The following is a 20,452-nucleotide window of genomic DNA, read 5'->3' as shown; positions in this document are numbered from 1 at the left end:
TAAACTGTGGAAAATTCTGAAAGAGATGGGAATACCAGACCACCTGACTTGCCTCTTGAGAAACCTGTATGCAGGTCAGGAAGCAACAGTTAGAACTGGACATGGAACAACAGACTGGTTCCAAATAGGAAAAGGAATACATCAAGACTGTATATTGTCACCCTACTTATTTAACTTATATGCAGAGTACATCATGAGAAACGCTGGGCTCCGAAGAAGCACAAGCTGGAATCAAGACTGCCGGGAAAAATATCAATAACCTCAGATATGCAGATGACACCACCCTTAGGGCAGAAAGTGAAGAAGAACTAAAGAGCCTCTTGATGAAAGTGAAAGAAGAGAGTGAAAAAGTTGGCTTAAAGCTCCACATTCAGAAAACTAAGATCATGGGATCCGGTCCCATCACTTCATGGCAAATAGATGGGGAAACAGTGGAAACAGTGGCTGACTTTATTTTTCTGGGCTCCAAAATCACTGAGGATGGTGATTGCTGTCATGAAATTAAAAGACGCTTGCTCCTTGGAAGGAAAGTTATGACCAACCTAGACAGCGTATTCAAAAGCAGAGACATTATTTTGCCAACAAAGGTCCGTCTAGTCAAGGCTATGGTTTCTCCAGTGGTCATGTATGGATGTGAGAGTTGGACTATAAAGAAAGCTGAGCACAGAAGAATTGATGCTTTTGAACTGTGGTGTTGGAGAAGACTTGAGAGTCCCTTGGACTGCAAGGAGATCCAACCAGTCCATCCTAAAGGACATCAGTCCTGGGTGTTCATTGGCAGGACTGATTTTGAAGCTGAAACTCCAATACTTTGGCCACCTGATGCAAAGGGCTGACTCATTTGAAAAGACCCTGATGCTGGGAAAGATTGAAGGCAGGAGGAGAAGGGGATGATAGAGGATGAGATGGTTGGATGGCATCACCGACTCGATGGACATGAGTTTGGGTGGACTCTGGGAGTTAGTGATGGACAGGGAGGGCTGGTGTGCAAACAGTCTGGTGTGCAAAGAGTCGGACACGACTGAGTGACTGAACTGAACTGAACTGAGGGTGGGGAATAAAATAAATGCTTTCTTGAGTTCTTAAAAACTTTCCCACCCAAGACAAGGCCCAGCAGCATTTGTCTTCTCAGGGTTTCCTGGCCCGAGGCAAGGCCGGAAAGCAGAAACCCTGAAGCGCCTTGTGAGAGGCAGTTTTTATAGTGATCCCTGCAAGTGCTGGTGGGGGGAGATTGAGGGGGAAGGTAGGGACTCCCAGGGAAACCTTGCCTGATGAGATTCCCAGCTCCAAGCAGGTGGAGCTGCTGTGACCGAGAACAAATTCATCACACATCAGGCCAGGACTTCCCGCGGGCCAAATCACGTCCCTCGGCGCCCGCCCCGTCTCTTCGTCCATGAAACGGGACCATGGGACCAGCGGAGCATCCGAGGGGCGCCCAACGACGGGAACAAAATGACAACCTGTGTTCACGTGCAGAGACCCCCGAAGGGTGAGGGCACTTGTTAAGAGTTAACTGAGTTTGTTTAAGGCATTTCTTTTCCTTCCAAAGGGATATTTATTTACCCTTTTGGTTGCCAATGACATTTCCAGTCACATTCAGATGAATGCGAGTGAAGCCTTGGACTAGCGGTGCCCGAGTGCAGACGGATGCAGGAATCGGAAGCTGCGTCCTGAAACAAGTTCAGAGGTGAAGGAGACCTGGAGACCTGGAATCAGGGGAATCATGAGCAATAACCCAGAACAAATCTCTCCCACTCGTCGTCAAGGTTAGGGCAGAGGGTCTTTGTTCCGAGGAGTTACGAGTGTGCAGAGCTGTCTGCTGATTCTAATGCGTTAAAGTTGAACAGAAATAAACCTTAAAGTTGTCCTGCTGGGTCCAAAAACTCAATCCATGTTAATTGTAGTGGCAGCATTTTTAACCACTGTTCACAGTTGACATTGGGTACTTGCTGTGTGCCATTGCTAAGCATCTGTACGTGTGACATCATTGCAAAGAGGTGTGGATTCCTCCAACAAGGGGCTGAGTCCAGCCAGGTAAAGCACCAGGGTGCCTAGAGAATTCTGGATGAATACCGAGTCCCTTGTAACAGCCCTTAGAGTTCTGGACTCACCTGGAGTCATTTATCATCCATCTCTCCTGCTAGACTGTGAGCCCCATGAGGACAGAACTGTTTCTGGCTGGTCCACCCTAAATTCACTGCTTAGCAGGGCACCTGGCACATGGAGCTTCTGAGTTCATGCTTGTTACATGCACAAATGCAGGAATGAATGAAAGCCAGCCTCTTGGCAGAGATTCAGGCCTTTGTTCTTGTTGTTCAGTTGCTAAGCCATGTCCGACTCTTTGGGACCCCATGAACTGCAGCACGCCAGGCTTCTCTGTCCTTCACTGTCTTCCAGAGTTTGCTCAAACTTATATCCATTGAGTCCGTGATTCCAACCAATCATTGCATTCTCTGTTGCCCCCTTCTCTTCCTGTCCTCAGTCTTTCCCAGCATCAGGGTCTTTTCCAGTGAGTTGGCTGTTTGCATCAGGTGGCCAAAGTAGTAGAGCTTCAGCTTCAAAATCAGTCCTTGCAGGGAACATTCACGGTTGATTTCCTTTAGGATTGACTGGTTTGATCTCCTTGCTGTCCAAGGAGTTTTCTCCAGTACCACAATTTGAAAGCATCAGGACTTTAGTGGAATATTAACCTCTCTGCTATTCCCAAACCAACCTCTGTTTTGGTGCGATTCAAAACATTACAGCCCTGTCATTTAGAATGGCACATGGGCTAAGAGTATGGGCTGAGAGTTTCACTTCCACTGGCTTGGAATCTGCTCGACCAGTCTACCAGCTGGACATCCTGGGGTGTGGAAACCAAGCCTCAGCTTCCTCCTCTGCAAATCAGGATAATTGTAGAACTTGTGGCAAGAGAGAAATTGTGAAAGTTAAATAAGATAAGTACACAAAGCCATGGGAACAATTCTTGGCATAGAGTGTGAGATTGTGAACTATGGTTGTTATTTGAGGAGCTGACATTTTGGACCTAGAGCTAGGATTTTCATAGCTGTCCGTTAATTTCACTTTGTAAGATTCGGTATAAACTCCAATCACTGGAGATCATCTGGAGACCTGATCCTTTGGGGACCTGAGTCCCTTGCCATTCAGGAGCCCAGCCTCCCACATTTGATCATGGGGACCGGTGTCTCTGCCCAAACCATCAGGAAAACAGAAGTCCATGGCCAAGGCAGAGTCACATGGTTCCTTCTGATAGCAGCTATATTTCCACAAAGGCAAAAGCAGGGGTGCTAAACACATTTGATGAAATGGAGTTGGCCTCACTAACCAAGCAAAGAAGGAGCACAGATTTGATCCCAAAGTCCCCAGAGAGGCTCCCGTCATGGCCAACCTTGATCATGCCCGTGTTCCGGGCATTTTGCTAAGGATTTGACATGCCTTATCTCATTTAACTTTCACAAGGACCTGAGAGATGGCTTCTATCATTGTCCCCATTTTAGGGATAAGAAATTGAGGCTCATGGAGTGCAAAGTCACGGGAAGTGGCCAAGTGGGATCTGAACACAGCTCTGTTAAGTTGAAGCTTTCAACCCAAGATGTAAATCATGTCTGACTCAGAGGCCTTTATTAGATGTTGGCTGCCGTCCGCTCAGCCCTGGGAGTCAAGGACTTTGGGGTTTGCATATTGACACCGTGGGGCATGGCGAATCCCATCCAAACTCACCCACAGTTACTTCTGTGGACTCTTCCCGCAGGGCGGCTGCCTTGGGAAAGAGTGACCTCCCAGCTGTGTGGCTCCCCGGCTTCCATCAGAGCCTCTTACGTGGATGAAATGACACTCCCCTCCAGGGACCAGCGCAGCAATTTGTCTTGGCGGTGTGCAGAGCCAGGCTTGGTGGTGAGGGCCTGATTTCCCACACCCTGGAGTGACTCAGAGCATCAGAGATGAAATGAAAGGTTTGGAAAGAGAGAAGATGGAGCCCTGGCTACATTCAGATTTGTGATGTGGGAAAATTTATCGCCCTGCGTTATAAAGATGAAGAATGGGAGCCAGCCTCGGAGCCTGACAACAGGGAAGTGTTTCCACGTCAGCCACCCTTTGGCATCTATTTTAAAATTTTTCCTGTTATTGTTCAGTCACTAAGTCATGTCCGACTCTTTGCAACCCCATGGACTGCGGCACGCCAGGCTTCCTTGTCCTTCACAGTCTCCAGGAGTCTGCTCACATTCATGACCATTGAGTCGATGATGCTATCCAGCCCTCTTGTCTCTGCCGCCCCCTTCTCCTTTCACCTTCAATCTTTCTCAGCATCCAGGAATTTTTCAATGAGTCAACTCTTCTCATCAGGTGGCCAAAGTATTGGAGCCTCAGCTTCAGCAACAGTCCTTCCAGTAAATATTCAGGGTCAATTTCCTTTAGGATGGACTGGTTTGATCTCCTTGCGGTTCAAGGGACTCTCAAGAGTCTTCTCCAGCACCGCAATTCAAAAGCATCAATTCTTTGGTGCTCAGCCTTGTTTATGGTCCAACTCTTGCATCCGTACACGACTCCTGGAAAAAAAACATACCTTGGGCTATACGGAGGCACGTTCATCTATTTTATGGTCTGTTGATTCATTTACTCATCATCCATCAAATATTTATTGACACCCTACTATCCTGTGATGCAGCAGAGGATGGGATCGTGGCGTCCCAGGCCTGCAAGAGCATCAGTCCATCAGAGCAGAGTGGTGATTCATGTGTAATTCCAACATACACAGGGCTCGGGAGCGTACAGGTGGCCATCCCATCATGGGGCCTCCTAGCACGATTACAGGGTGAATTTAATGACCTGGGAAAACCCTTATGCTAAAACATTAAGTGAAAAAGCAGGCAACAAAATTTCTCATGGAGTGTAATTCCAACTTTATTATAAAAATATATGTGTACATGAATAGGGAAAGAGACTCATAAGGAAATGCATAAAAATGTCAACAGTGGTTATCGCAGAGTTGTGGGAATTAAATATTCTTCCTTTTACCTTAACACAAGGCTCCAGTTCTCAAACCACAAGCAGGTATTCATTCTGCTTTATAGGTTTATATAGATTTTAATTATAAAGTAATTTATACTCACTGGAAAACTTGCAAGTCCCTACCTCCTCTCTCCCCACTTGAAACCCCATTATCTTAAAGTGTGATGTACGTCTTTCAGGACACACACACACACACAAGTACTGCACTCTTATAGTATCACTTTTGTTTCTGTTTTGATTTGTATTCTGTTTATAATATGACTTGTTTCCTAATTAAAGAAATACACATTTACATCATATTTATGTTCATATATATGTATATATGTTGGCTTCCCAGGTGGTGCTAGTGGTAACCTGCCAACGCAGAAAACATAAGAGAGGCGGGTTCCATCCCTGGGTAGGTAAGATCTCCTTGAGGAGGGCATGGCAACCCACCCAGTATTCTTGCCTGGAGAATCCCATGAACAGAGGAGCCTGGTGGGCTACAGTCCATAGGGCTGCAAAGAGTCAGACACGATTCAGGCAACTTAGCACACACACATATGTATATAAAATTTCTGCAACTTTTCCTTAACTGTATTTCGACCATCTTTTCATAATACCACAGGCAGATCTTACCCCAACCATTTAAAAATTTTTATTTGTTTTTATTTTTGACTGTAGTGGGCCTTCATTGCTGCCTACCGGCTTTCTCTAGTTGCAGCGAGCAGGGGCAACTCTTCAGTTGCGGTGTGTGGGCTTCTCACTGCAGCGGCTTTCCCCGTCGCGGAGCACAGGCTCTAGACTGTGCGGGCTTCGGTTGTTTCAGTGCCTGGGCTCAGCAGTTGTGGTTCCCAGGCTCTAGAGCACAGGTTCAACAGCTGTGACACATGGGCTTAGCTGCTCTGCAGCATGTGGGAGTTTCCCAGACCAGGGGTTGAACCTGTGTCCCCCGCACTGCAAGAGGATTCTTAACCAGTGGACCACCAGGGAAGCCCTACCCCGATTCTCGCTAAGAGTTGCAAGGTATTCCAAGGTGCAGCTGGAGCATAATTTACTTAACCCCATAGTGAGGGACATCCTTAGACAAATGTCTTTGCATATCTGTGCAAACATTTTGGCGGACAGATTCTACAAACAGGCCCCTCTGGCTGGGTCAATGGGTGTGGCTGGTTTTTAGTCAGTTATTAAATTAGCACCGAAATAATCATACAGTCTAGGTAAGTAGAAAAAAAGAGATTAAAAAAACCCACAATAGTACGTCTTGGTCCCATTTTACAGATGGAGGAACTGAGGCCCAGGGAGGGCCGCTGCTGGCCAAGGTCACACAACAAACAAGTGACACTGTCAGGTCTAGAACTCGGGACAGACTCCCACCAGGGGCTCTTTTCTCCTTCTCCTTCTCTATACTCCCCTGGACCGGGACCCCAGAGATGTCTCTGCATCCCTCCCCTCCCCAGGCAGCCCTGTATTTGCCCACAGCTGGTTTATTGACAGCACTTTCAATGTGTGGCCTTGTGGGTGGAATTATTGGCCCTTAATTGAATTGAAAACAAAAGGAGATTGAGTTTTATGGGGAGCGGGAGGCCACAGGAGGGGGGTGGGGCGGAATCAGATGCAGAACAAGCATGAACGGTTCTGGGAGGAAGCTCAGCCACAGGTGGGAGTGTGGGCTGCCTCGGCTGTTTATGGAGCCGCAGAACCTCAGGTCAGTCCCTCCCGGGGGCCCTCTGTTGTCACCCCCCCGAGCCCCCCTAACTCCAGTCGGATGCTGTTCTCTCCAGGGGCCCAGGCTGCAGACTGCAAAGCACCTGGACTTCCTCCCTTGCGGCGGGAACGAAACAGGACACCTGCTCCCGGTGACTCAGACATCTTAGGTCTGGCTGCCCCAGGAGATCAAGGGGAGGGCTGGGGGGCAGCCCCTCACTTTGGGGAGCCAGTCTGGGGAGAAAGCGCATCTGAGTCATCAATCATTTCCATGCCTCTTCATGGAACTCTTGAAAGAAGGTGGGGCAGACAGTGGAAAACCAGCCCACGGAAGTCCCACCACCAAAGAGTGTCCCCCGCCCAGATTCATATGTTGAAATTTTAACCCTTAGTGTGAGGGTGTTTAGAGATAGGCCTGTAAGGAGGTGATTAAAGTGAAAGGTGGTCATAAGGGTGGGGCCCTGATCTGATGGTTTGTGTCCTTATAGGAAGAGACACCCGAGTACTCCCTGCCTTGCCCTTTGTCTCTCTCTTCCTCCCCTCTCTCCCTCTCTGTCTCTCTCCCTCATTCTCCCTTCTCCCCCTACCTCTCTCCCTCTCTCTTCCTCTCTCTCACTGTCTCTTTCCATTCCTCTTTTTCTCTCCCCCGCTTCCCCTCTCTCCCTCCATGCACTTGCAGCAAAGAAGGGCTATGTGAGCACTTAGCAAGAAGGTGACCATCTGTGAACCAGGACTGCAGTCCACACACCAGAAACCAAGTCAGCTGGAACCTTGATCTTGGACTTGCAGCCTCTAGAACTACAAAAGAACACATTTCTATTCTTTAGGCCCCCAGGTATGGTCTTTTGTTAGCGCAGTGTGAGCATACTAAGACACAGCCCATCCAGGACTTGAACTCAGGGCTCCACATCACCAAGCCTCCCTCGGTCTGGTGTGTGTTTCTGTCTGCAGACTGACTTATCCAAGGCTGAGCTCAGAGGTTATAGATTATTTATTTCTGCTTCCCCGGGTTCAGCTCCATGCCTGGCACAGCCTTGGTCTTCAGGGAGCTTTGCTCAATGAATAGATGCATGTTTATAGAAGCAGATAAATATTCATGGAGCCATGAATGTCTCTGGGGGGCGGGGGGTGGGGGTTGGTGGTGCAGGAGGATGAAACAGCCTCTCCAAGGAGAGGTACTCACTAAAGGAAGAGAGAGGTATGAGCTGCAGCCAGTGTGGTGGGGCAGGCAGGGGCAGAGGGACCCTGTGAGTCGAACCAAGGCGACTGGAAACAGGCTGTTCCAGAGGAGCAGCGAGTGGCTTTCTGATGAGCCAGAGAAGGGTGGAGGAGAACCGGAGGCTGTACTGGGAAACCTGTGCGTGCCAAAGTCAAGTGATGGATTTTGACCCTGTGAGATCTGACTCTCCAACTTGTCTTACAGGCCCTGGAGGGGCTCATGGCATATTCTTATAGGAATATAAAACCAGAGGATAAACTCAGTGCATCTTCCTGGAGCGTTAATTACCTTCTTAGGGTTAATTACTTATAAGTACTGTTTATTTACAGCCTTGCAGCCTTTGGAGTTCCCATCTGAGTTCAAGACTTCCCTCAAATTGCTGGCTGCATGTCCTTGGCCAAATCATTGCACCTTGCTCAAATCAGTTACCTCATCTGTCAAGTGAAAACAAGCGCATAAAAACCTGTGCTTGGGTGTTTGTAGCACTTTATGCATAAAAACCCCAGACTGGAAACAACCAGGTCATCCTTCGTTGGGTGATGGATAAATGGAGGTACATCTCCACTGGAATACTACTCAGCAACAAAAAGGAAGGATTACGGATACCCACATAAACTTGGATGGATGTCAGGGGCATTTTGCTGAGGGCAGAAAGCCACTCAGAGCTTTATGCTGTGTGGTTTCATTTGCATAACATTTTTTAAATGACAACATTACAGTGTCTTCCAGGGATGGGGGTCAAAGGGAGTATGTGACTGTTACAGGGTGGTCTGAGAGCGTTTCCTTGTCAGGGCAAAGCTGTGTGTAATCTCAGTGAGACGGTGCTTCTATTCTCTGTACGCACAGACGCTCAGAGGTGTCCCTGGACTGCAGCCCGCCAGGCTCCTCCGCCCATGAGATTTCTCAGGCAAGAATGCTGGAGTGGGCTGCCATTTCCACCTCCAGAGGATCTTCCCGACCCAGGAATCAAATCTGTGTCTCCTGCATTGGCAGGTGGATTCTTTAGCACTGAGCCACCTGGGAAGCTCTTTTATTCTATAGCTGTGATAAAATGTCATAGAACCGGATAGATAGATAATAGTATCTATCTGTCTACACATATACACACACAAACACACATACACACAATGGGAGTAGATAAGTAATTAGATGGTTGGAGTGGGTGGATGAACAGATAGGTGGGTGGATGGATAGATAGATGACGCTGTCTATCTGTACATACATATACACACACAGCATGAGATGGTAGGTAGCCAGACAGAGAATAGATAGAGATGACATTATCTGTCTATACACATACACACAAACACACACACACAACATGAGATAGGTAGACAGAGAGGTCAGTAGAGAGATAGATACAGATGTAAAGAATGTATGTACAAACTAATAAACTCCAAATAAGGTGTGTAGCACTGTAGCAAAATCTGTGTCCCGGTTTGGACAATGTACTGTGACTATGTGAGATATTATCATCATCGAGGGAGAGGGAGGGAGGTGTGCATGGGAACTCTCTGGCCTTTTCTGGCAACTTCATATGAGTCAAACTATTTCAAGCTAAAAAGTTATTTTTAAAATGCAGATAGTCACGGTTTCTACCTTGCGACGTGGATGACACGAGATGATTTGGTGAAATATCTGGGACCCAGGAAATATTCTACATATGTTGGCTGTTTGGAAAGGGGGGCGGGGTGTTAGAGGCACTGTTCTGGAAGCATCGCCGAAGCTGACAGCATTTTTCAGTGGAAATTCTTATTAGGCCGAAAGAGAATCCAGATTTAATCTCTAAAGAGAAGGACAGAGCGAGAAAGAGACAGAGGAGGGGAGAGAGAGGAGCTCTGGTTTGTGTATAAGCCTACATTCTCCGTCAAGCGACGCCTCCAAACGCTTTGCAAGTTCCTTGCGCAACATCTGTTAATCCCGTGATGTCGAGGCCGGAGCTCACCGAGCCTGGGAAATCGCTGCTGTGTTTTACTGACTTCCCCACAGTTGGCAGTTTCCCTCGGAATCGCCGTGTTAATCAGAAACACGCCGTCCATATTGTCAACACTTTGCTTAACCACTTCTATAAATTCAGCATTACTGTTGGAACGGTCCCGGCTTGATGGATGAAATCGGCGGCGGCCCCAGACAGCCCAGCCCCATAAAACAAAGTCCAGGGCGCGAGGCTCTGAAGAGGGAGACACTTGACATTCACCGGGACACGTGACGGGGCGATGACTCACCTCTGGGCTTGAAAGCATGGCGGGTCCCGCGAGGAACCGGCTCCAGGAGCAAGAAAGGAGTGAAAACACGCGGTCCCCGGGTGGGATCCTGGCCTAGGCGGGAGACTGTTGGAGGGATCTCCGCCCCGCGGATTCGGGTGATGCCTGGAATGAGGCCCGGGAACGAGAGAAAGCGCAGGAAGCTCGGGGAGAACGGAGTCCATGAGCCAGCACGACTGGTCCACCCTCGGCCAATCACGCCCTGCCTTTTGAAGCTCGTGTTTTGATTGGCTGGTGGCCTCCAGGGATGCCCCGTTGGTGCAAAAGCATCCTTCCTTGGAGCGTGGCCTTCCACACATTCCTAAACTGAAGGTGTCTCCATCTGTCCTTCACTCTGTCTGGTACCTGCCTGGGGACACGTGCTAACCATAGGCCTGGAGTCTGGTAGACCCAGTCTGAGCTCTGCCCCCACCCTTGGGCATGCACAAATGGGAATGTTCCCATTCGCTTGTTGAGCACCTACTGTGTGTCAGGCCAGATGCCAGGGAGGCCACAGTGAACAAGGTGACTGTGGTTCATGACCTCAGTGTGGGTGAGACATACACTGGCCAAGTAATTAATGCAGGCGGTCCCAGAGGTGGTTTGGGGGATTGAGGAAGACTTTCCCGAGGAGGTGAGATCTAAGTAACACCCGGAGGATGAGACAGGAGTGAGGTAAGACAAAGAGGAGGGTTCTAGGCAGGAGCAAATGCCCTGAATCTGGTAGGACCGTGGGACTTCCAGGATCTGAATGAAGTGTGGAAGGTTGGAGCCCAGTGCAGGAGGAAGAGACTGGGGAGAAGTTGGAGGGACTGGAGCACAGACTCTCTCCAAGCTCTTGACTCCAGTGGGGCAACTGAGGCCCACAGTGGTCCAGGGATGTGGGCAGCACCCCAAGGCCTCAGCTTATGCCTTGCAAAGCTAACCAAGATGTCAGTTTGCTCCCACTGTCTGTTCCTCTCCCATCGTCCCTGCTCCAGAGGGGGAAGGCTGGCTGGACAAGGCATATTCCTCAAGACTGAGGCAGCAGAGACATCAACCAACTCTTGTCTTCAAGCGCCTCCTCCCTCAGACCTTCAGACCCTCGGACGGGGGCCAGGCTCCCGAGTCCCAGCCCAAGAAGAGGCCACTGAGGAGGGCCGGCCCCTCTCCTCCCACGCTCCTCCCGTCCCCCGCTCCCCAGGCCAGCAGCTCTCCAGTCCACATCCTGCCCACCTCGTCCAACACTTTCCAAGAGCCTGTTTTTCCAGAAACACGAGTTGAGCAAAACAGTCTCCCTCCCTGAACTTGAGTCTGAAATAATAACCCCAAGAAACACACGCTTTCTTGGAAAACCCTTCAGAGCCTCCCGCTGCCTTTGGACACGTCAAAGCTGGGTTTGTTAAAATAATAATCTTTAGGAACTCAAGCCTCTCAGTGGCCAAATGCCTTGCATAAGAGTATCATGCACCTCCATCCTTGACCCAGAAAACTGGGCCATGAGCTAACGTGGCCCGGTGTCCAGAATGAAATCACTCACTCTCTTTTTCTTTCTTTCTTTCCTTCTTTTTTTTTTAATTCTCTCTCTCTCTTTTCATGTACAGATGACTTCCTGAATCTTGCAAGGTCTGAGCATCTGGGTGATGTGCTCATGGAGACAGAATGTTTTGAACAGAGCTGTACTTAACGTTGGGGCTTGCAGGGACAGCGGGGGAGGGTGTGGCCTGACTAGGCCAGAGGCTCTGGGAATTGTGAGGCCTGTGAATTTGCTTTCCACTGAGACACTAAACGCCCAGCAGGACAACAAGCGGCATCCAGTCCAGCTGACGAGCTGTGACCAGCATCTCCCTGGTCCTACCTGGCAGGACCATGGGGTCACCGTCTGCCTTTGCAAGGTGACCACTTTCCGTGTGTCTTCCCCAGCCAATTGGCAGGAACAAATCCACATTTCCTAGTTTAGCTGGTGGTGCATAGACTCTTGGGCTCTGGAGATGGGTGGTCCTGGGCTGGATCTCTGACTCCAGTGTTTACCAGCTGTGTGACTTGGGCAAGCAACTGATGACTTAAAAAAAAAAAGATACCCAACATGAGAATTTGTGAGTTAAGTTTTATTTGGGGCAAAATGAGAACTATAGCCCAGCAGACAGCATTTCAGATAACTGAGAAACTGCTCCAAAGAAGTAGAGGGGGGAGGTCAGTATATACGTGATATAGGTGAAGAGGCAGTACATGCAATCAATATCTTTTTTTTAAAAAAAGATAGGAGTGATCTATGATGACCTTTATTTCTTTCTTTATTGCCAAGTGGCATGTGGGATCTTAGTTCCCTGACCAGGAATTCCACCCATCTCCTTTGCTTTGGAAGTGAGGAGTTTTAACTACTGGATGGCCAGGGAAGTCCCAAGCACATATTTTTTTTTGCAAGTTTCTGCTAGTCCCATGAAGGTTGCTGTTAGTCATGAGTAGCAGACATCAGTGTGAAGGATTTTAGCACTTTTCTAGATATGAGGAGATACAAGAACTGGACTCACAAATCATCTCCTGAAAATATCCAACTATCTGAAGACCTGTTCTGCCAAGTTTTCCCAGAGCACGGAGTGCCTCATTTCTGCTCCCCACCCTGAACTCCTATCAGGGGTGTTGAAAGTCAGCAGCTGCAGCAGCTCATGATTTAATCCTTGTAGAGATGGCAAGTGCCAATGGCAAGTGCCAATTTGTAGCTGACAGGACCTTGCCTCTCTGAGCCTTGGTTTGCTCCCATGTAAAATGGCAATGTTAAGAGCCTCTCGCTCAGGGGTTGTAGTTAAAAATCCAGGGAGGTGCTTAGGACAGAACCTGCATGCCATGTAGCGAGGGCCCGCTGGGTGACAGGATGCCGAGGAAGCTGTCCGCCACCTGCTCTGGGCGGGACCCTGGGATTCCCTCTAAGAAGCCCTGGGAGAAAGGAGCCTCCGATAGGGGTTGGTGGTGAGCTGGGGCAGGCCCACAGGCGGGCTTAGCAGGCCTCTCACATCTGACCATCACTACGACTGGGCTCCCACCATTGAAAGCTCATTTTTTTCTGCCTCCAAGATCCCCTGCAAAATATCGGTTCCCCCTAGAGGGATGGAATATTTTTGGAGCATCAGTTACTCTAGAGACTTGACTGCTCTGATAACCACCCAGGAAAGCACCTACTCTTCACGTCCCCATTTGAGAGAGAAGGAAACTGAGTCCCAGAGAGCTTATATCACTTGATGAAGCACATAGCCTGTGAAGACCAGAGAGTCTGGAAATAAGTCATCTGATCCCAGAGGCTCCAGGCCAACTACTGAGCTTCACTGACCCCCAGAGTGACCTCAAGCAACTTTAATTCCCACTGCCTGTGTTGGGGAGGAGGCTGCTTGTTCCTAGTTCTGGGTTCTCATCCCAGCTCTGACCATTGCTTGCTGTGTAGCCTTAAGTAAGTTGCTTTCTCTCTCACTTGCCCATTATGAAAATGGGCATACAGGCAATACCTATGTTTAAGTGAGTGGGGGGACATAATGAGGTGATCCATATAAAAGCAACAGACCCATGGAAGATATTTTAATAAGTAATCTAAATAGTAATCCTCTTCTTTCTCCAGGGTGGATGGATTCACTGGTGGCCCAACTACATAGAGAGTACTTTTGTCCAGTCGGATGGAGCCGCCTCTCCTCTTTTTGCTTTTCAACCTTGGCTCAGAAGCTAAATCAAAGCTGAGTGCTGGTCCCCGACAGGCCCTGTCTTCAGCCAGCCACTGCAGGACATCCGGCCTGTGTTATGGGTGCGCCTCTGCCTCAGTGGGATGTGCTGGCCTGCAGGCCAGACAGCATCCTCTTCCCTCAGCAGCTCCGGCTCCTGGAACTCCAATAGCTGCCGCACATCCTTCTTGCAGCAGAGGTAGGTCTGGGCTGTGTCTCTGGACAGCTAGGCACCCCGTCTTTGGAAAAAAGCACTGGACTGCGTGTCAAATCAAGTCCCTGGTTTTTAGCCTGAACTGATGTTACTGTTGTGGTCTTGTTACCGTTTTAGCAGAGGATGCTTTTTAAATCTTATTTGTGTATTTTTACTCTTCGGTTGCCCTGGGTCTCTGTTGCCGCCCAGGGGTTTCTCTAGTTGCAGCAAGCAGAGCCTGCCCTCCAGTTACAGAGCGCAGTCTTCTCACTGCAGCAGTTTCTCTGGTGGCACGCCGTGGGCGCTAGGCACCAGGGCTTCAGTAGTTGTGATGCAAGGGCTCAGTTGCTCCATGGCAAGTGGGATCTTCCTGGACCAGGGGTTGAACCCATGTCCCTTGCACCGGCAGGTGACTTTTTAACCACTGGACCACCAGGGAAGTCTCAAAGATGTTTTTAATTTGAATTAAATCAAACCATCCAGAGGTGCTGAATAGATGTGGTCAGTGCCCTGCCCAGGTCTGCTGGTCACTCACTGTCCCCAAGCCCCCTGGCCCTATAGCCGGCTACTGCCTTTGCCCAAGCGCTCTCTCCAGGTTCACAGCCTGAGCAGGGGGTCAGGCCAGGGATGTTGGGGAGCTCACATTCCTGGGAGCAGCCCTCAACCAATAGCTGACAGGAGCTGGAGGATAAACACCCCAGCTTCCTCGGCCCAGGGTGGGACAGCTCTGAGGCCTGCCCTCATACAGTCCCCAGGAGATCCCCAGCAGGACCTGAGCTTCCAGTTGTCCAAAGCAGACCTCTGCTGGTTCGCACATCTGTGTTGGTTTCTTCCCTTCCCTGTCCCCCTGCCCATCCCTCTGTGTGGCCATCCTGAGTTCACCCCACTACAGGAGCCACCTGCTCTGGAGTCCTCATCTCAAGCTCAGCCCTGAAGGAGCCCAAACTAAGACAGATGCATAAAAATGACCACAACTGCTCACATTTATTTTGTGGTGTCTATGTTCTGGGAGGCACGGTGCTAAGCAATTAGCATGGACTGAGCCATTTCGTGACTACAGTGGTCCTAATGGAAAGTCTGGTTATCACACCCCTTTTACAGAGAGGAGACCCAGGCCCAGAGAGGCCAAGTAACTTGCCCAAGGTCACACAGCCAGGAAGGGTTAGAATTTCTCTGTTGGAAGAAGAAGTGGGTACCTGGACTCCACCTGCTGACCCCTTCCCACCCACTTCCTCTATCCTTTGAGCGACCCCAGGTCCCTCCAGCACCCGCCTCTGGCCCCATCTGAAGTGGGAAGAGGGAAGATTAAATGAGATATAGCTAGTGACACGCCCCGGGCGCTTGTGCTGCACACCCCGTCTTCTGTCTTGGAACCTATTTCCCAGTTTGCTGTTGCTGTTTAATCGCTAAGTCGCGTTCGGCTCTTTGAGACCCCAGGGACTGTAGCCCACCAGGCTCCTCTGTCTATGGATTTCCCAGGCAAGAATCCTAGAGTGGGTTGCCTTCCCTCCAGGGGGCCTTTCTGACCCAGGAATCGGATCCGAGTCTTCTGCATTGGCAGGCCGCTTCTTTACCCCTGACCTGCCAGGGAAGCCCTCATCCTCTCTGTATAGGAGGCTGGAGAGGCAGCCTGGGGTCGAGATGGAGCCAGGCTGTCTGGGGGTGAAGCTTTATTCAGCCACTGATGAACTGTGTGACCTTGGGCGAGACTTAGGGCTCCGTCCCCCTGTTTGCAAAATAGAGATCTCTGTCACAGGAGACTAATGGTCCGAGAGTCAGTGAGGTCGTCGAGGAGGCGACCTGTGCAGGGCTCCAGAGCAGCCCTCCAGACTGCCGACCGTCTAGGTCGCAGCTTGTGCAGCGCTTCGTCTGTCCGGGTCTTGGGATTCGCGGCAGTAAAACGGAGACAGAGTTCTCACTTCCTGCCCTTCGTGCTCTGATGGAAAGGAAATAATGCAAAGGGCGTGTCTCAGACACACCAGCCAGTAAATGATGTGTTTTCATATTGGTATTAACTCATTAATATTAGCTAACATGAACCAAGAATGACTGTCGCTGTTGTTCAGTCTCTAAGCCGTGTCCGACCCTTCGCGACCCCATGGACGGCTGCACGCCAGGCTCCTCCACCATCTCCTGGAGTTTGCTCACATTCATGCCCATTGAATCAGTGACGCTGTCTAACCATCTCATCCTCTGTTGCCCCCGCCTTCCCCTTTTGCCTTCCGTCTTTCCCAGCATCAGGGTCTCTTCCAGTGAGTCGGCTCTTTGCATCAGGTGGCCAAAATATTGGAGCTTCAGCTTTAGCAATAGTCCTTCCGATGAATATTCAGGGTTGATTTCCTTTAGGATCATCTGGTTTGATCTGGCTAATATTAACAACTCGCTAAGTAACAGCTAGCTAGTACTAATTAGCATCCATGTTTAATACTTAGTATTCCTGATCTGACTCATAGAAATGGCTACCGGGGTTTGGTCACTTCCTGTGGAGCTGGGCACGCCAGGAAGTTTATGTGCACATCATTTCGCTTTATTGTTACAGCAGCTGGAGGAGCTGGATAACATACAAGATGCTCCATTAAGTTTGCGTTTCAGAGCAACAGAGTATTTTTTTTTAGTATAAGTATATCCCAAATGTTGCATGAGATATACTTACTCTAAAAACACTATTCATCATCTCTGAAATTCAAACATGTGTTTTTATTTGCTCCACCGGGCAGCCATCACAACAATCCAAAATCAGAGATGCAAAAGAGATGAAGTGACCTGTGCAAGGCTGGAAGAGGCAGAGCCTGGCGGGGTCTCGCAGGTCCAGGACCCCCAGGCTCATCACTGTCCTCGGTGGAGCTAGCAGGGGGTGTTTTCTCCGAGTAAGTTGCTCTTTTGATCCGCTGATCAGTCTGCATGCTGGGGCTACAGTCTGTTGGGGTTTTGAGGGGCCTGTTCCACCTTTCTCACTTCCCCTAAAGACCCTCAGGGTCTCTCCAGCACCTGCCGCCGTCTGTGTACCTTGGCCACCAGGCAGGCCCCTGCTCCAGGATTCACACCCTGGGCTGAGCCCCGGGTCCCTGTTGTGGAGGGAACAGGACCAAGTTCAAGGCTGCCTGGTGTCAGGCAACCCTGCAGGAAACAAACAGACGCAAGTGGAAAAGGCGGAAAAAAAAAAATCCACCAATTACTTAATGCTTTCCTGGTGTCCAAATATTTTGCCTCGAGTGAACTGAGCTCAGAGATTTGGCTAGGAGAGTGCAATGCAACCGGGGCCAGGAGATGTTTTCTTCGCAGATCTGGAGGGACGGAATTGTGCGTTCAGATCCCGAGAGGTGGGGAAACATCTTGAGGTCAGAGCCAAGGTCGAAGAGAGGAATGGGCCCCACCTGGACATGCAGGGCTCCCCCCGTCCTCCACTTCCTGCCGGCGCTCCAGCCTCTTTCCCTCCTGTTCCCCAGCCCCCTGGGTCCAGGGCCCCTGCCTTTGTCTAGAATGTGTCCCGTCTCCCACACAGGCTCCCCTCCTCCGTGAATGTGCCCCTGGCCATCCCCAGAACAGGCATCTGGACGCTGCTTCTCCCACTTTACAGATACAGAAACTGAGGCCCAGAGAGGAGAACAGGGTTTCTCTGTGGCCCCAGAGGGACCTGCAAGCCGGACCTCCGGACTCCAACTCCGGGTCCCTCCCCTTTGCCAAGCGTGGTCTATTTGACAGCAAAAGAGCACCAAGGGTGGGCCCTGCTTCTCACCTGCCAGGGGAACCTCAGGGAACTATCTTAATTTTTCTGAGGCTTATTCCCATGATGGTGCTGTAAAAGGTACCCTGGCTGGAAAGAAATGAGGCCCATGGTTTTGTGCACCAAATTTCTTTCTTTCTTTTTTTTCCCCAGTCCTCCCTCCATGCCTCCCCTCCTCCTTCCTTCCTGTATCTCTTTCTCTCTCTGTTTCTTTCTTTCTCTCCCACTTTCCTCATTCACTCGAAAAAAAAAAAAAAAGCAACAACAAACCACCTCTGGACACATCTCTATGCTCTTGTTATCCTAGGACCTAAGGACCCGGAGTGAACAGGGCCCGCACCAAGACTCCAGCCCCACCACCCCCCTGCCCCGCAGTCCAAGGGGAGAGGCGGAGAAGCAAGCAGATACAGACAGCCTCAAGGCAGACCCATGAGGGCTCTTCGTGGGGGTCTGGTGGCCTGTGGGACGACAAGGCAGGAACGCCCCCGTCTCTCCGTTCCTGGACGGGTCAGGGGAGCCTTTCCCAGAATGTCATCTTAGATGGAGACTTGAGAGATGACTCGGGATTATCTGGGTAGGAAGTGAGGGGAAGGGAATTTTAGGAATAAAGAACAGCCTGTGCGAAGTAGACTTCCCTGTAGTTCAAATGATAAAGAGTCTGCCTGCAATGCAGGAGATCTGAGTTCGATCCCTGGGTCGGGAAAATCCTCTGGAGAAAGGAATGGCAGTCCACTCCAGTATTCTTGCCTGGAGCATCCCATGGACAAAGAAGCCTGGCGGGCTACAGTTTGTGGGGTCACAACAGTCGGACACGACTGAGTGACTAATACTTGCGTGAACCACTGTGGGCTTATTCTAGAGCATGTGCGGGGTCCAGGATGGACTGGGAAGGAGGAAGCAGGTGAGGGAGGGATGAACAGAGCAGTGGGAATGCCGATCCCCTTTGGCTCCCTCCAGGGGGCCCCAGGCCCCCAGCTTTCTCACCAGCTTCTCCATGTGGCTCCACTGGGTCTGGAATATTCAAAATTGATCTGGACCAGATCAGAGTTGCCAGCCTGCAGCGCTCAGTCTGAGGCCCCTGGGCTAGACCAGCTCTGGGAACCCCTCCTGCTTCAAGGCCGGGGCCTTGGTGGACAATGGGGCTCAGGGATGTCCCCATCCTCAATCACACACGTGAGCTGAAGCCCTGAGCTTGCTTCATAAACCACAAAGTGAAAGTGTTAGTCGCTGAGACGTGTCAGACTCTTTGAGATCCCATGGACTATAGCCTGCCAGGCTCCTCTGTCCATGGGATTCTCCAGGCAAGAATACTGGAGTGGGGTACCCTGCCCTCCTCCAAGGGATCTTCCCGACCCAGGTATCCAACCCACATCTCTTACGTCTCCTGCATTGGTAGTGAGGTTCTTTACCACTAGCGCCACCTGGGAAGTTTAAAGGCATCTAAATAAGTCCCCTGATGAAATAGATAAGAAATATCTCCCGGCCCCCTGAGGAGGAAGGACTCTGAGTTCCCTAGGGACCCCTGGATTCATAGCATCCTCAGGACTACAGAAGCAGGGTGCCAGCTACCACCTGTAAAATGCCAGAGATGACCCCAGCTGGGGTGATGCATATGTGACAGGAAACCCAAAAGAGATCACACACTCACACACATACACACACACTCACAAATGCAGTGCCCCTTAGAGTTTTCAAAGGCACTGCCTCGCTGCACTCACATGTTCACCCGGAGGTCACACGTGATGTGTGTGTGTGCGATGTCCCCATTTCCCAGAGGAAGAAACTGAGGCTCAGCAAGGTTAAGGATTCTGGTGGGAGAGCTGGCAACAGGTCTGGGACCCCGCACCGTGTTCACGCTGCCACGGCCCCACACATCACGGCTCTTCAGAGAGCGGGGATGTTGTCCTCACTGCCGGATCCCCCACGACCAGCACCTCACCCGCTGGAAGGAAAATTATTCGGGTAACTTGTGTGTGGGTGGGGACCAGGTCTGTCTTGTCCACCCCGTAACCCCAGAGCCTGACATAGCACCTCATGCAGAGGAGGCTCAGAGTGAATACCTGGGAGTCTGAACTGAATTGCAGGCTTATTGAGAATAGTGAGTGAATGAAAATACATACTAAATAGACACAGGGTTAGGTGAATCGTGTCATCAGTTAACATTAAGGGCACTAGGATGTTTGGATGAAATTAAAAATATATGGATGGCGGGCTTCCCAGTGGCTCAGTGGTAAAGAATCCATCTGCCAGTGCAGGGGACATGGGTTCGATCCCCGGTTCAGGAGGATCCCACATGCTGAGGGGTAACTAAGCCCTTGCACCACCCCTAGTGAGCCTGGGAGCCACAACTCCTAAGGCCACACCCTGCAACTACGGAAGCCCACACCCTGGAGCCTGTGCTCCGCAACAAGAGAGCCACGTCATGAGAATCTGCAAACTGCAGCTAGAGAGTAGTCTCCACTCCCCAAGCAACCAAGACCCACCACAGCCAAAAATAAATACGTATTTAAAATAAATAAATAAAAATATATGGATGGTAATAGGAATGCAGGATGGGTGGATGCCTAGATTTATTAATAAGTATTGATATAAAGGGGCTGCCCTGGTGGCTCAAAGAGTAAAGAATCTGTCTGCAATGCAGGAGAATCAGGTTCGATCCCTGGGTCTGGAAGATCCCCTGGAGAAGGGAATGGC

General features: G+C 50.2%; 1 long non-coding RNA gene across 1 annotated transcript; it reads right to left on the bottom strand.

The window, feature by feature from the left end:
- Positions 1 to 1,240: 1,240 nt before the first annotated feature.
- LOC122693280 lies at positions 1,241 to 18,524 on the bottom strand. The gene is made up of 3 exons (XR_006340844.1): positions 18,390 to 18,524; positions 12,863 to 12,867; positions 1,241 to 1,250 (listed from the first exon to the last, which is right to left on the bottom strand). It is a non-coding gene; the product is annotated as an uncharacterized LOC122693280 (long non-coding RNA).
- Between the last annotated feature and the right edge of the window lie 1,928 nt (positions 18,525 to 20,452).

This window comes from Cervus elaphus, chromosome 5, assembly GCF_910594005.1.
Source record: "Cervus elaphus chromosome 5, mCerEla1.1, whole genome shotgun sequence".
Classification (NCBI taxonomy): domain Eukaryota; kingdom Metazoa; phylum Chordata; class Mammalia; order Artiodactyla; family Cervidae; genus Cervus; species Cervus elaphus.
This window is presented reverse-complemented; position numbering and strand designations above follow the sequence as displayed.